We start from the raw sequence: 12068 nt of genomic DNA on the forward strand, positions 1-12068 counted from the left end.
GGCCTAAGAGGTGCGCTGGCTGTTTATCATAATAGAACTGTATCCAGGCTAATCGCTGGCATACGTCACTGTCGAGGGGTCGCTCGGCCGCACCAGCAGGCGATGCTGGTGGTGGTGATTGAACACACAGTTAAGAGAAAAGATGTGTACTGAGGGACATAAGGCAGGAAGAGGCAGGTAATAGCAGATGTGATAGAGCCCTCTTCAAATACATCACGCCTTGAGGTAATCGCTGATGTGACAATGATTAGATTGTCGATGCCTCCTTGCTGTGGCACAGTGCTTTATACCCATCATGTCACATACAATCACTGATTACTACAAGGGAAAGGGGCAGGAATGGTGCAATTGGAGTGTAAGGACAGGGTCTGGATAATTTCCATCCGAAGCTCAGGATGGAGCACTGACTATATGGGCCATAACAAATGTCCAAAACAGACTTTCACCTCCATGCCCCTCTCTCATCTCCATGTCTCGGTTTGACTTTCACCTCCTCCAGTATTTAGGTCACCTTGAGGTAGAAAACTTTTAATCATTGCTCCACATCAAATTCACCTGTGCCCCCTGGGATGGCAACAGCGGGGAGGGGAGTTGAAACCGCAGGTTGGCAAATCACCATTGCCCATAGGGCTGGACAGTGGAAGTCATTTCCACTGGATTCTTTGCTGGTGGGGGAAGGCTTGCTGCAGCACAAACCCAATCACTGGTGCTAAGCAGTGCTTACAGCTAGGCATTAACCCCACTGTCCACTCTCCACATTAAAGCCCCGGGGAGGCAGAAGAGAGTGGAGTAGAGTAGAGCGGAGAGAGAGTGGGACTAAATCTAGACTTCCTATTCCCCGGCACTGCACTGCTCTCGGGAACATCTCCGGTCAGGTGTTGTTGTCTTTCAAGGTGTCCTACCTTGAGAAGAGGGAATGGGGCGGGATGGAGGTGAAATAGAAAAAGTCCTTTTAGAGAGAGAGATTTCCTTGTGGAGTCATACACACTGAAGATAAATCAGATGGATTTAGGGGAAGATTTGATCCTTAATCCATTAAGCACAGAAAAGTGATACAGGCCAATTAAACAAACATGATTCAGCATTCATTAGGACTTGTGTTTCTGGCCATACAACAGATATAAATCATTATTTATTGTCTTTTTACTTCTGTTTTAGTCTCCACCAACTCCTTAGACGATGTTCTGTACCTTTAGCTCTTAAATGTTCCATTATGTTCATTAGCTAGTCAATAACTTAGTCTGTCATTTGGTGCTGAGCAGGTCATGTGCAGTGGGTTTATCAAAGCTTTTACACTGACAGCTGTCTGCAGCTGGAGAATAGTGTGATGAAAGTGAACCAAAGGACTGAAAGTTTCTTACTGTACAGCCAACAAAATCAGCTGAAAGATGTTAAAACAGTGTGTAGTGAGCTTAAGGGAACTGCAGTTTGGCAATATTTGCCCCTTTCACATGAAACATGTCATTTGATACATAAAAATATCTTTATTAGTGCAGCTGTGTATAAAGAAAGTTTTGTAAATCAGGTGATGGACAACACACAACGATGGTGGAACAAGGTTAACCTTGTATGTATGTGTGTGTGAGTTTACTGAACTCGGTCTCATCTTCAGCTATGTACTTTTATTTTGTTGTCTATCTTAGCTAACATGATGAAGAAAAGGGGGCACATGGGGGTGAGCAGCGTGTGGTCTGCTCAGGTCAGAGCTGTGATTGCATGCTGACTATAAACAAGATGGGGATGGACAGATCAGCTCCACTCTGTTCTACCATCAGCCCTCAGAAACAAACCAGTTTGACTTGATTTGTCGGTGAGAGATGGAGAGGCCTCTGAACAATATGTGACAGAGTTACCTCGGCAAAGCAGTGCTGCCGATGTCCGTCACTTCACCTGCACAAGCACAATTCTAACAAAGAAAAAAAATCCAATTTACCATGCGGATCCGCAGCTGTCACAGCAGGGGAATTAAACATTACCCATAACTCACTGGGGGTGCCGAGCAGGTCAGCGGATGGCAGGGATGCTAACATCACTCTGGGGTGCAATAACAAAGGATTTTAACCTCTGACTCCGTCACCAGCGCTGCTGGCAGAGTCGCCTCCTCACCAGCAGCAGCTTTCACCAAGCTGGTTAACAATCTGTGGTTGAGTTGACGACTCAACTCACCGGCACACACCTCACTACTCATCGCTCAAATTTCTCCCTTACACAAACAGGAGGACATGGGGGAACGTCAGCATAAATGCAATGCTTTCCACCCCGCTGGGTCCTGTAGCAGCTCCTGTGATGCTTCATAAGGGGGTTGCTGAGATCCTGTAGCTGCTAGCGTCCTGGTGTCATCACCCACACAGGCTGACTGCTTGCCTGGCTGGCCCGCCACCACCAGAGCCTCAATTACCTGACTGACGTTTCATTAGCGCCTGCAGCTGATCCCGTGGCTGAGAGGCAGTGGGGCGCAGAGGAGCATGGAGCAAAAGAGAGAAGGGGGGAAGAGAAGGAGGCTTCAGCGCATTACATTCTCATTCGCTGTCAGAGACACAGCTCTGAGTACAGCCACACAGCCACTCATTACATTGCAGTCATTTAGTACATGCTCTTATTGAGCTGGACTGTGTTTTCTAAAATAGAGTTGGCTGGGTTTTATCTGGTGACACCAGTTCTGAGCTGACATCCGTACATATCTGCCCTGGATTGTTGGAGCAGCCGAGAAGTGTGAGGTGTTGGAGGTGTGTGTGTGTGCACTTGTGATGTAAAGTAGAGGTGTCTATGAGACAAATCAATCTGGTGCAGGGTACTGATCACAGGTTTATCACTTCTAGTGTTTCTCTGTTTGTATGCTTACATGTGTGGAACCGCATGTATGTGCTTGCATGTCCTGTGTACATACCTGGTTTTGTGTGTGATCTGTGTGGCCTCTCCATCCTCGGGGTTAGTGCAGGCCGTGTCAGAGTTGATCCAGGGCGGAGCTGAGGGGGCTTAGCGAGACCCCCGGCCTGAGCCTCTCCACAGAGCCCACGCTTGGCTAGCCTCTCCTTCCCATTTGTCATCCTGGGCCAGTAAGACCCCCGGAGAGATTAGGGCAGAGCAGAGAGACTGGAGGAGTAGCAGGAATAAGAGGATCAGTTAAGCTATAAACACAGACAAGTTTGTGTCTCTCACCCACTCTGGCGCTGTGACAGTTTGTTTTGGCTGTCAAAAGTTCGCTCTGGGCTGTACATCTTCCTTTAAAGGACACAGAAGTGCCTGAACCTCTCGCCTTGGCAAACACTTCAGGTACAGGAACATCTATCGGTTTGATCAAACACTGTGTCGTGAAAAGTGGACTCAAGTTGGACATTAAACCGGAGAGTTATCTGTATTGACCCACACTGACCCGAGCTAATGGACCATGACCCAAGGCAGAACAGAAAATGCAAAGGTTTGCCTATAATTAGAATTTTGTGGCACAAAGACCATTAGTCAAATCCTGAGAGCTTCTTCATTTCCATATTTTTGAATATTCTACTTAATTATGCAAAGAGAATAGTGAGGTAGATGAGAAGTTTAAGAAAGCCTCATAAAGTCCTTATTAAGAGCAGAGGGGATTAATGACAGTTAATATGAGGGCAATCAAACATTTAATGCAAAGGCCCTCCTGCAGGCAAACAGTATTTAAATGAGTCAATTAGACATTCATTATCTACAAGCCTATAAGTGGAGTCAGATCTGCATAAATGTTGGTGAGGAGAACTAATGAAATATTAAAAAAGTTAACAACTTAGACATGGAAAATGTACAAATATTGATTGCTAGAGGGCTGGTTACATGTTGTCGTCAAATCAGGGGAGAATGCGCGATACCCACCGGAGATTGTCTCATAAATCATAATTATCGAGTTAGCATGATCTCTCCTCCCAATTAGCTATGTACCATTGTTGAAGTAGAAGCAGAGAGGGGAAAGGGGGAAGCCCTCCAATTGTCCATTATAAAATCACATCAAATCCTATACGTGGATATCTCCAGTCTTACTGTAAGTGCCTCTGAATTATTTTCATGCTGACAAACCAACTTAAAATGAATAGATATACACAAAAAAACATACATATTGTGCAGAGGATGACTTGAATAATGTACCAAACTATGCAGATATATCATTGTCAGGACCTCCTCCCGCCTTCTCTTCCTATCCTTCTTTCTTCCCCTCTCTCTATGTCTGAGCCTCCACTCTTGTCAGTTGCCCCAGCACACAATTACTGTGTGTGATTGCTATCAGGCGGGACGGTCGGGGAGGCTCCCAAATTAGGGCCTAAATAGGATTTCCTACATGGCGAAGGGCACAGGCCTGGACATGGTAATGAAAGCCTATACATCACAATCAGGCCGACAATCCTATTCATACTGCAACACATTACTCTCACTCCTCATAATTATAGAGGGGTGACAGACGGGCCTGTGAGGCATGGTAGAGGAGGCGCAAGAGCGAGGAGAAGGGGGAGGCGAAGGCGGCGGTGGGTGGGGGGTTGTTACTGAGAAGGTGGCTGAGCAGTGTCACAGTTAGTTTCGTGTGGCTTCTTCTCTCCACTTCTGTGATCTCTTGATACCTGGAGTGACCGGATTAGGTGGGAGTCCACTGGGTTCAATTCTACATAGTTCCAATGTGCAATCCAGCTGCTTATAGATCTGTGTAATTACAGAAAAGAGTTCTAATTTGGGCATTTTCTCCCAATGGGGAGATTCTTCCAATGGGACACTGACCACATCTTCCATCAGACAGACTGACAGAGGCACAAACACACACATGCACACACACACACACACACACACACACACACACACACACACACACACACACACACACACACACACTCCCTCACACAGAGCAATGTGATGAGATGTGAGAGGGACAGCTTTGCGATCAATACCATGAGCAGGAATCAGCGATGGGGAGAATAAGACAATGGCCTATCAGATTGAGGTTGACTTCTCCTTGTATGTGTGGCAGGCCTGTGACAATAGATTGGCCCAGAAATCCGATGGCACTCGCCGACAGGGGGGAAAAAAAGAGGAGACAGATGAAAAGAAAGATTGCTAATGCTCTCCAAGCAGGCATTTTAATCTGTGACAGAGGAGGGATTTGGTGAAAGCCATTATCACACAGCTACCCCCCTCTTCCTCCCTCCCTTTTCTTTTCTGATAAGACAACCTTATCAGACTGCTTGGGGGAGAATGTGTATGTGCGTGTATGCGTCTGCACCTTTGCATGTGTTTGTGTTGCAAAATGGGATATTCCAAATGCGATTCATTGGACCCAAGAAAGCCCTACTCTATCGATGTAAATCACCTTAAGAACTCAGTCAAACGGTAAGCATCGCAAAGTGGATTCAGATCACAATAAACCACTTCGCCGGGCAAAGAAACACCCATGACAGCAAGGCAACATGAGGTGCATTGTTACGTCTGTTCCCTGTGAGGCCCGAGCGAAGAGGCCACCTTGATTGTGTGTGCGTGTGTGTATGTGTGTGCTTGTGTCTCACCTGCAGCTGCAGAGATACTGCTCATCTCATGACCACATCACAAACTTCAAAAGAGCGATGAGATGATAATAGTGTCTGCCCACTCAGGTCACATATTCACCTCTGGAAACTTCTCCACTCTGTCAGCTGGACCAGGTGCACAAGGTTGAGTAGTGTGTGTGTGTGTGAGTGTGTGTGCGCATGTGCCTGAGGCAGCAGATGGAAAGATGTGCTTGAGATGACTCTTCCTGATGTAATGGACTGATAGAGGTTAACTGTGTGTGCGCGCGCTTGTGTGTGTGTGTGTGTGTGTGTGTGTGTGTGTGTGTGTGTGTGTGTATGTGTGTGTGTGTAGCTAGGTTGAGAATGTGTGTGAAAGCATGTACTGTATAGGTGCTTAGATGTCTGTGAATGAATGCTTGTGTGTGTGTGTGTGTGTGTGTGTGTGTGTGTGTGTGTGTGTGTGTGTGTGTGTGTGTGTGTGTGTGTGTGTGTGTGTGTGTGTGTGTGTGTGTGTATATGCATATATTTGCATCTGTGTGTGTGTGTGCGTGCGTGTGTGTGTGTGTGTGTGTGTGTGTGCATGTTGGACAGCAGCCTATATCCCCTCTTGTTGTGCGTGTGTCTCCTCAACATGGTGTCCCTTCTGTGATCAGAACAATCCATCAGGCCTTGCTGCTCATTAATCACCAGACAGACACACATCCACGTACACACAGAGACAAACACACACACACACACACATGCACTCACACACACACACCTTTGAGATCAGGGCAGGCAGTGATGAACAGTAGGGTTAGTTTAGTGGAGCACTCACACCTGCACCACAAAGAAAGTGTCAGCACCAGGCGACACGTCTGCAGACAATGACCATGGCCTCAGAGGGCTTCTTGAGGACAACCTTCAGAAACAAAATGCTGCAGCTCAAAGATCTTATTCTGATTTTTCTGTTCAAATGTCAGCATTTATTCCTCTTATATTTCCACCTGTCCTTGAAAGGAAACTTGACCGAAAAATACCGCTTAGCCAGTAAAAACAGGCGTATGATGTCTTCTGTGAAAAAGAGAGGGCATTTAGCCGGCATGGATAGCCCAACAACTAAAGAGATGCATTATGGGAAATGTAGGATCCAGCATTGTGAGAGCTCAACCCATCCCAAGAACTAAAAGCATATTTCTCCCTCTGCTGCATTGATTTTGATTGATCCCTTTAACGTAAATATATGTTATTTTTGGGGACTTACTGGAGCGACTGTTACTGTCGTTGCTCTCAGGAAGACAGTTGTTTGCTCTACATAGAAAGTTTCTTGAGGAGACACTTCGGTTTGAATGGGTCACCACAGGATAGCAGATGCCACCGTTGCAACCCTGCAGCCCTCTATGCTTCTGTGCTTGTCTCAAGTCTCCACTCGCAGCCTCTTACTATGGATCATCAGATCAGAGCTGAGCAGCCCTCCACAGAACCAGTGTACTGGCTAATTCACTATTGATCCTTGCCCATAGACCAATTTCCACTTGTGTTTGGTTTGGGACTACAGTTTCGGTCACGCTCCATCTCTCCCTTAGGGCCCAGGGAGGAGCCCCTGCCACTCTCTTATCAGGCAAAGAGCACACACACAAAGAGTGTGTGGGATGGAGAGGGATGGGGAGTGAAAGGTGGGAGGGGAGCGTTACTAGCTTGTAGAGAAAGGGAGCGAGGTCATTAGTGGATGGTGATGAGTTCCAGAGTTTGAGGGAAAGCGAAGCGGCACTGGCTTTGTGCGAGGTCGTGCTATGTTATGTAGCGGTGTGACTCCAGACGACTGGCCGCCATTGATTCCTTCAGTGCAAATCTGTGTGCCGGGAAAATGTGTATGTGCTGAAATTCGAGCAACAGAATGCCAGAGCTGTCCGTGGTGCTGAAAATGGGCTACATATTAAAAGACGAGCTGTCTGTCCTCCATCCATTCTTCCAGACACTGAGGCCAGTTGTCCCAGGAGGTCATTGGAGGTGTCTCTGTGTGTGTGATGGGGTGCTTTAACTCGAAGGAATTCATTAGGATTGTGTCACTAAGTAAATGTGTGTTGACCGGGGCCAGTAGCAGACACACTCTCTTGTTATGATGCTGTGAGCCCATATTCTGCGCACACACACACACACACACACACACACACACACACACACACACACACACACACACACACACACACACACACACACACACACACACACACACACACACACACACACAGTGTTTCTTCTGGGGACAATCAAGGACTTAAATTCATTCCTTGGAAACTTAGCCTAACCTTGACCCAAGACTTGACCTGAAAAGTTTATGATTTACAATCTGATTTCTTCCCATAAGGAAGGCAAGTCCCCACAATGTGACTGTCTCATCAGATTTATGTCCCCACAACGAGAATAATACATGTCAGACACACACAACCACACACACGCACGCACAAACACACACAAAGAGGGATGCTTCAGAGATCAAACCTGTCCACTCCTCACAATCCTCTTTTCCCTTCCTCTATCTACTCACCTCTCACTCTCCATTGCTGCTGTCTCCGGGTCTCTTCTCCCCTGCCCCCACCACCCCCAAAACACACCTTCTCTCCTGTTTATCTTCCTACCTCTCACTCTCCATCTATCCACCCTTTCCCTTCCTCTCTTCTTATGCCTCTCCCTCCTGCCTCCCCCTTCTCTGCCTCCCCTCTGTCTCTCCTTTTCTTTCTCCCAGTAACAACATTCCCTAGACTAATTGCAATTCTGTCAGCAGGTAAATGCTTTGTGACCAGTCGCTGACAGTCACGCCCGCCAGCCCCCAGGTTGCCACTGACAGTCATTGTGGGGCAGACGGGACAGACAGGACAGCCTCGGCAGCGCTGGCAGTCAGTTAGCAGGCAGTGTATATGGATGTGGCCTCTCAGCTGAATAGTGACACTCCGACTGTCTTGCTAGTGTGTGACACTCCCATTACCCCGCCACAAAAAAAGGTAGACAAGCACAGAACAGCTGGATAATGCACTGTCTGACTGACGATACACTCTACCTCTCACACACTCTGCTTCTCACCTCGTCTCGGAGCCTATGACAACGCCATCTTGATACTGTCAGGTTAGCAGCCAGCCAGTGTGACATGTCAGCACTTACACAGTTGACTCCTGATGTACAGTATTAAAGCCAAAGGAGGCTGGATCGGGGGGAGAGGGAATTGACGATGAATGATGGATTAGAAGAGATACAGGGGTAGAACTCATATTTTTATATGCAACTGCAATGTGTCAGGCTTAAATCCTTTCGGTTACCATCAGTTAAAACCCAGTGTGATGCTTTTGTTCCTGTGCAGAGTGTGTTCTTAGTAAACAGGATTTTGAATGTAGAGTCAGCCTTAGCGTAGCTCCTTGATGACCAGGCTCAGCTAATTAAAGCAGGCTGTTGACAGTTGTCAGCCTGACCCTTAGCACAGCGCTCCCCCAGGGGTCCTGTTAGCATGCTAATGCTAATCCCCAGTGACGGGGGACAGGGCAGGGCTGTCCCCTGCAGCCCCTGCTATTGTGACCACAGGATGTGTCAGGACAGGCACAGTGATGTGCTAACATGGAGACGTCCCCATGTGCATGTCACACTTCTGTAATTAGACAAGAGGCAGGCAGCGGGAGAGCTGGAGGGGACAGTTGTTGTGGGACCACTTGATCCCTGTTCCCGACATGGCTCAGAAAAGAGCACTCTGTGCCTAAAACGTGCTTACAAAAGAGCAACTGGTTTCACAGGCTTTAATGCGACGATTTGCCTCATGTAAGCTCGGGAGGCATGTTGGAGATTTGATGTGAGTGGATTCACAAAGAAAAGAGCAATACGTGGCTACACAAAGCCCATTAGCCAGTTAACCTCACAACTGAGGGGAAAAATGAGTGCCTACATCTGTCTGTCTGTCTGTCTGTCTGTCTGTCTGTCTGTCTGTCTGTCTGTCTGTCTGTCTGTCTGTCTGTCTCTCTCTCTCTTCTCCTCTCCAAGGGAAGGTCAAGGACACATGCATATTCATGGAGGAGCCTGGCACAGGATCGATGGCTTTTAATTGTTTTCTCTTGGTTGGTGGAGGGACGTGCCAGTGTCTATTGATCTGTTTGAGCAGAGGCCACTCACAGAGCACGACTGAGAGACCTTTACCTGACTGAACACCAATAGACCGTGTGCGCGAGTGTGTTTGTGTGTGTGTGTGGGGAGTGTGTGGTGATTAGGATTTTGACACACACAAAACCACAGGCTGCATGAAAGGGCCTCATGGGGCTTAGAGGTAGATAGATATACACAAAGGTGACACACCACAGCAGACACAAGGGAAACACAGTAAAAGGTTTGCAAAGTGAGGATTTGAATGATGCTGTGGACCAACATCACTTAGACTGACTGAATGAATGAATGCTGATATTCAAGTGAGTTTACAAGATACTACTTTCTATGTGGAGGATAGCCGATAAGAATCCAACCATATGTGTAAAACATCATTTAATCATTAATTACAACATTTTCCTCTGAAGTACAATTTTATGCACGTGTACTGAAATATTTACATTTAATGCTACTTAAAACTTCAATCAGTACTTTTAAAGTACATTATGTAGGGGTTTGAATGAAACCAAATTCAGGACAACAAGGACCCACTCGTAAAAACATTGCTCGCTAGCGCTACTAGTGGTCAAAAACTGCACAGGGTACCTTTAAGGAAAGGATGTGAATAATTCTTCCACCTCTGACACATGTATACATCAATGATGATAAATCAAAGCCTTGTTTGGATTTACAATAGTCTACATTCATTTGGGACGTTGACTTGACTCGAAGATCACAATGGAGGGAATAATAGAAGCTAAATGTGTTTCACTCTCAACCTCATTCAGATTTTATGGAAGACACTTTCTTTGTCCCTTGAACACTGAATCAAAATGTAGTCTTTATACAGCCAACTGCACCAAATGCACCACCGTTCTCTGGTCTGGTTAAGGGTAAAGAAATGTGCCTAATAAAATGAAATGTTCTTCTGACCACTTTTCTTTAAAATTTCAAACAGATCTTTAAATAACAATTTTTATTCCAGTAATTTCTCGTCGCTTTAACTTCGACACAGTTTTTATGGTTCTGAGAATCATTTACATCTGGATGTTTACATTGAATGTGTTCACCTGCCTCTCTCTGCAGTGAACCAGATCTTTCCCTCAGCAAAGATTATCCCCTTCAGAGGCCTCTTCTCTCGCTTCCATTTATTCTTTTGTCGCTGGTTGAATTTGTCAATTTGAACAGGCAAAGTTGGGAGATTGGCGGCAAAGTGGGGAGTAAAAGGAGGGTGCACAGAGTGGAATAGAGAGAAAGAGAGAGAGAAAGATAAAAAGATTGTGACAGTCATCCATTTGACCCAGGCTGTTGAGTGAGAGCAGCCTGGCTTGTCAAATCTCTGTGCTAACAGTGAATAGCCATATCTGTGCAGAGCATAGAGGGGTGTCATGCACTATGGTTTCATGGTTCAGGATAAGGCTGGATAAAGCCATTGGCTGGGTGACACACAGACAGACACACTTTCACTTTCTCTCTAACTCCCTGTCTCTCGCTCTCTGTTACTGCCTTGACCCGAGAAGCATGAACACTTATTTCAGCCGAGTCTGCCTGCTTATGTGGAAACTGACTATCAATGAAACCCCTGCTGTATTTTAAAGACAGGAAGCAGTTTCTTGCTTGCAGATTAAACCTTGTACCCTCTGATTATTGAACAATGAGAACCCTCCACCCACACTCCACCCGTGCCCTCCTCCTCCTCCTCCTCTCACCACTACACTGTAATATCCTCCTCATCCACACACACAGGACCTATTACCAGCTCATTAGCCTGAATCATACAAGAATTAGACTCCAGCCGCTGACAATAGCTCAGAGAACAGGCCTTTTTCTTCTCAGGAGTCAGAGGTTAAGTTACCAATCAAAATAGCCAGGCAGATGCATTGAGACATTTTAATATTGGCCATTGTGGGAGCTCTAAAAATTTTAATCTCTCACTGGCAAGGCTGCCCCCCAAGGCAACTCAAATAACGGTGTTCAGGAGGGGGGTTGGTGCTCAAAGAACTGATGTACCCTGTGGCATTTGGATAATTGCGTTGGAATTGCTACCACCTTGAACGGTTTTCAGGCTGAGCACCCTTTCTTCATTTTACAGCTTTGCTTACCTGGACCATAGATTTTTTTCTGCCCTCTCACCCCCAAATGTTGAATTTGTCTTCAGGTCCCTCTCCAGTGTCCCTTCCCCTTTAAATCTCTTGAACCCAAGCTGCTTCAGATGGAAATCAGAGGGACACTGCCCACAGTAGGAACCAATATACTGACTGTGTTAGTGCTCTCCTGGACAAAGTGGGCCAGTTGTTGCTGCCGTAGTGCAGTTAATATAATGTAAACCACCAGAGGGGGCCAATGATGAAGACTGGGCCTGAAGAATCAACTGCAACTTCACACGACACGCGAGCTCACAACACTGTTTTACATGTTTTACAACTGGAAAGCAGATTATATCCATCCCACCTGTCAGGTCTCCCTTCCTCCTCT

Source organism: Chaetodon trifascialis, chromosome 4, assembly GCF_039877785.1.
Source record: "Chaetodon trifascialis isolate fChaTrf1 chromosome 4, fChaTrf1.hap1, whole genome shotgun sequence".
NCBI lineage: Eukaryota > Metazoa > Chordata > Actinopteri > Chaetodontiformes > Chaetodontidae > Chaetodon > Chaetodon trifascialis.